This window comes from Schistocerca americana, unplaced genomic scaffold (genome assembly GCF_021461395.2).
Source record: "Schistocerca americana isolate TAMUIC-IGC-003095 unplaced genomic scaffold, iqSchAmer2.1 HiC_scaffold_229, whole genome shotgun sequence".
Lineage (NCBI taxonomy): Eukaryota > Metazoa > Arthropoda > Insecta > Orthoptera > Acrididae > Schistocerca > Schistocerca americana.
In genome coordinates this window covers 135,001-140,000 of record NW_025725938.1, presented here as the reverse complement: position 1 = coordinate 140,000, position 5,000 = coordinate 135,001, and the positions used below count along the sequence as shown (strand labels likewise).

The following is a 5,000-nucleotide window of genomic DNA, read 5'->3' as shown; positions in this document are numbered from 1 at the left end:
TTCAGCTTTGGACAATTTCACGACCCGTCTTGAAACACGGACCAAGGAGTCTAACATGTGCGCGAGTCATTGGGCTGTACGAAACCTAAAGGCGTAATGAAAGTGAAGGTCTCGCCTTGCGCGGGCCGAGGGAGGATGGGGCTTCCCCGCCGTTCACGGGGCGGCGGCCTCCGCACTCCCGGGGCGTCTCGTCCTCATTGCGAGGTGAGGCGCACCTAGAGCGTACACGTTGGGACCCGAAAGATGGTGAACTATGCCTGGCCAGGACGAAGTCAGGGGAAACCCTGATGGAGGTCCGTAGCGATTCTGACGTGCAAATCGATCGTCGGAGCTGGGTATAGGGGCGAAAGACTAATCGAACCATCTAGTAGCTGGTTCCCTCCGAAGTTTCCCTCAGGATAGCTGGTGCTCGTACGAGTCTCATCCGGTAAAGCGAATGATTAGAGGCCTTGGGGCCGAAACGACCTCAACCTATTCTCAAACTTTAAATGGGTGAGATCTCCGGCTTGCTTGATATGCTGAAGCCGCGAGCAAACGACTCGGATCGGAGTGCCAAGTGGGCCACTTTTGGTAAGCAGAACTGGCGCTGTGGGATGAACCAAACGCCGAGTTAAGGCGCCCGAATCGACGCTCATGGGAAACCATGAAAGGCGTTGGTTGCTTAAGACAGCAGGACGGTGGCCATGGAAGTCGGAATCCGCTAAGGAGTGTGTAACAACTCACCTGCCGAAGCAACTAGCCCTGAAAATGGATGGCGCTGAAGCGTCGTGCCTATACTCGGCCGTCAGTCTGGCAGTCATGGCCGGTCCTTGCGGCCGGCCGCGAAGCCCTGACGAGTAGGAGGGTCGCGGCGGTGGGCGCAGAAGGGTCTGGGCGTGAGCCTGCCTGGAGCCGCCGTCGGTGCAGATCTTGGTGGTAGTAGCAAATACTCCAGCGAGGCCCTGGAGGGCTGACGCGGAGAAGGGTTTCGTGTGAACAGCCGTTGCACACGAGTCAGTCGATCCTAAGCCCTAGGAGAAATCCGATGTTGATGGGGGCCGTCATAGCATGATGCACTTTGTGCTGGCCCCCGTTGGGCGAAAGGGAATCCGGTTCCTATTCCGGAACCCGGCAGCGGAACCGATACAAGTCGGGCCCCTCTTTTAGAGATGCTCGTCGGGGTAACCCAAAAGGACCCGGAGACGCCGTCGGGAGATCGGGGAAGAGTTTTCTTTTCTGCATGAGCGTTCGAGTTCCCTGGAATCCTCTAGCAGGGAGATAGGGTTTGGAACGCGAAGAGCACCGCAGTTGCGGCGGTGTCCCGATCTTCCCCTCGGACCTTGAAAATCCGGGAGAGGGCCACGTGGAGGTGTCGCGCCGGTTCGTACCCATATCCGCAGCAGGTCTCCAAGGTGAAGAGCCTCTAGTCGATAGAATAATGTAGGTAAGGGAAGTCGGCAAATTGGATCCGTAACTTCGGGATAAGGATTGGCTCTGAGGATCGGGGCGTGTCGGGCTTGGTCGGGAAGTGGGTCAGCGCTAACGTGCCGGGCCTGGGCGAGGTGAGTGCCGTAGGGGTGCCGGTAAGTGCGGGCGTTTAGCGCGGGCGTGGTCTGCTCTCGCCGTTGGTTGGCCTCGTGCTGGCCGGCGGTGCAGGATGCGCGCGCCTGCGCGGCGTTCGCGCCCCGGTGCTTCAACCTGCGTGCAGGATCCGAGCTCGGTCCCGTGCCTTGGCCTCCCACGGATCTTCCTTGCTGCGAGGCCGCGTCCGCCTTAGCGTGCTCCTCCGGGGGCGCGCGGGTGCGCGGATTCTCTTCGGCCGCCATTCAACGATCAACTCAGAACTGGCACGGACTGGGGGAATCCGACTGTCTAATTAAAACAAAGCATTGCGATGGCCCTAGCGGGTGTTGACGCAATGTGATTTCTGCCCAGTGCTCTGAATGTCAACGTGAAGAAATTCAAGCAAGCGCGGGTAAACGGCGGGAGTAACTATGACTCTCTTAAGGTATGACTCTCTTAAGGTGGCCAAGTGGCAGCGGTGTGGCTGCATCCGGACTTGGCTTCTCGAAGTGCGGTCTTGATGTAGTCGTGCTGCTGCTGCGAGGTGCCTTCCTTGGGTTATAGCTACAGGGAGAGTGATGCGCAATACATGGGCCTAGCCCTCTTAGCCTCTCCTCTCCTGCGGTCTTCTCCCCTTCTCGTGGGCCCGCTGATTTCGCAGAGTGGAAGACCGCACCAGGGGCTTGGGGGGGTTACCAGCCCCCCCTCGCACTATCCCTTTTTAGTTGGGGGCAGTAAGCAGAGAATAAGTGGTGGCCCTTCCGCTGAAGGTGCCACCCCAACTCCCCCAGCACCTAGCCGGCCAACCGGCCGTGCCGAAAATCTTGTAACTTTTGCAGCTATGTATACCTGTAGTGAGTGCCACCGCAGCTTTACAACCAAGAACGGTCTCGGGGTCCATCGCCGCCGCCAACATCTTGCGGCCGCCAACGCGGAGATCGTCACGGAGAGGCATCGCGCGAGGTGGACGGAGGAAGAAGTCCTGTCGCTCGCCAAGGCGGAGGCCGAACTGTTCCTTGAGAGGGACGCCCGGTTCTTCTTCGTCAATCAAGAACTCATCAGGATGTTCCCCGACCGAACGCTCGAGGCAATCAAGTGCCGACGGCGGCAAGCTGCCCACAAGCAGCTTGTCCGCCAATTCATGGAGGCGCTTGAGATCGGTCGGGGGGAAGAGCCGGCGTCCCGCCGGGGAGCAGCGAGCCCGCTGCCTGACGCGGGCGAGGCCGCTGCGCCGCCCGTCGACGCAGCCGAGGACTTCGCGGCCGACACCACCGGGCCGCCGCCGGAGGGGCCGACTGACGCCGCCATCTGGGAGCATCTGGCGGGGCTACCCGCTTCCGCCCAGCGTTTCTCTGCCCTGGATCGTGTCATAGGTCTGGGGCGGGGCACGCCGCCCGATGTCATCCTGGGCATGCTCCCGGATGCCCTTGCGTCGGTCGGGTCCAGAGGGGAGAGATCGATCACCAGGACACAGCGGCCGCGCCAACCATCGAAGCGGCCGCCTGCCGCGCCGCCGACGCAGAAGCGCAAGCGGCGCCGCTGGGAGTACGCGAGAACGCAGGATGCCTTCCGACGGTCGCGTGCACGTTGCGTGCGCGGCCTCTTGGATGGCACCCTGCTCCAGCCGCCACCTGCCATCCCTGGTCTGCTGGACTTCTGGGCGGACCTTTTCACCAAGAAGCCCATCTCAACCGCGGGCTTCATTCGTGACCGCCTCCTCCCGCACTCAGAGCCTGTCGCTCTCGAGTGCATATGGGGGCCGGTCACACATGAGGAGGTCGCCGCCGCGTTGCCGCCCAGGGGATCAGCAGCCGGGCCGGACGGCCTTACCCCAGCAGAGTTGCGGCGCCTGCCGCACGAAGTCCTGGTGAAAGTGATGAATCTCTTCCTTCTGGCCCGCGCCCTTCCGGAACGCCTGCTTCGCGCGCGGACGTCCCTTCTCCCGAAAACGGCTGCACCAACATCCCCCGCTGACTTTCGCCCCATTACGGTCTGCTCGGTGTTGGCGCGGACCTTTCACAAGGTTCTCGCGTCACGCCTGATGCGCGCATGTGCTGTGGACGAACGTCAGCGGGCATTCATCCCTCGGGATGGGATGTTGGAAAATACCTTCATCTTGGACACTGCTCTCACCGACGCAGTTCGCTCCTGTCGCTCTGTCTTTGTGGCATCGATCGACGTATCTAAGGCATTCGATTCGGTAGATCATGCTGCCCTTCGCCCCGTGCTGAAGGCGCATGGCCTGCCGGATTGCTTTGTCGAGTATGTCGAGCGGTGCTACGAGGGCAGCACGACAGTGATAGCGGACGGCGCCGGCGTGGGCGTGTCTGTGCAGCCAGCACGGGGCGTTCGCCAGGGCGATCCCCTCTCCCCCCTCCTGTTCAACTTTGCGGTGGACTACGTTTTAGGCCAACTGCCCTCCCACTTCGGAGCTCGGATCCTCGGTCGCAGAGTCAACGCTGCGGCCTTTGCAGATGACGTCTTGCTGTTTGCAGCGACCCCGAGGGGCTTGCAGTCCCTCATCGACGCAGCTACCGCAGCCCTCGCCCACCTGGGGCTGCAGATCAACGCCCGGAAGTGTTTCACCCTCGCCTTAGTCGCGTCAGGGCGCGAAAAGAAGGTGAAGGTGGACAGCAATGTCACCTTCACAGCAGGCAATACCACCATGCCTGCCCTGCGTGTGGGTGAAACCTTCCGGTACCTGGGGCTGCAATTTTCCACGGCGGGTCGCTGTGTCTTCAATCCACGTAGCCACCTGGTGGAGCAGCTTGACGTCATCTCCCGAGCTCCGCTGAAGCCGCAACAGCGCCTCCACGCTCTCACCAACGTACTTCTCCCTGGCCTGTACCACGGGCTGGCCCTCAGCCGCACCCGGGTGGGTGCATTGAAGTCGGCCGACGTTACCATCCGGGCCGCCGTCAGGAGATGGTTCCGCCTTCCGGCGGACACCCCCCTGGGATACTTCCACGCTCCTGTTGCCCAGGGGGGCCTCGGCATTCCATCTTGCCGATGGATGGGTCCGACCCTCCGTCGGTCCCGTCTCCTGGCGCTGAAGAAGATAGGGCCAGCCTGCGACGGTGCAGGCATGGATGAGGTACAGCGTGAGATCGAGGTGCTGGAGCGCCACCTAATGTGGGAGGGCCACCTCCTCAAATCGTCAACGCAGGTTGGGGAAATGTGGGCGGCGCGCCTACACATCGCCATTGACGGTGCGGCACTGTCATCTTCTGCCGCCGTCAGTGGCCAACATCAGTGGGTCGCCGACACCAGTCGCCTGCTATCTGGGCGTGAATACATCGACGCCCTCCGCGCCCGCATCAACGCCTTCCCTACGAAGGCACGGCGCAGTCGCGGGCGGGAGGCGGACACCAGATGCCGCGCGGGGTGCCAGGCCGTGGAGACCGCCAACCACGTACTTCAGGCTTGCTTTAGGACGCACGGGTCCCGGGTCAAGCGCC

At 62.0% G+C, this 5,000-nt stretch overlaps 1 pseudogene; it reads left to right on the top strand.

The window, feature by feature from the left end:
• The window catches only part of LOC124575240, a 7,967-nt pseudogene that overhangs the window by 897 nt on the left and 2,070 nt on the right, over positions 1 to 5,000 (top strand).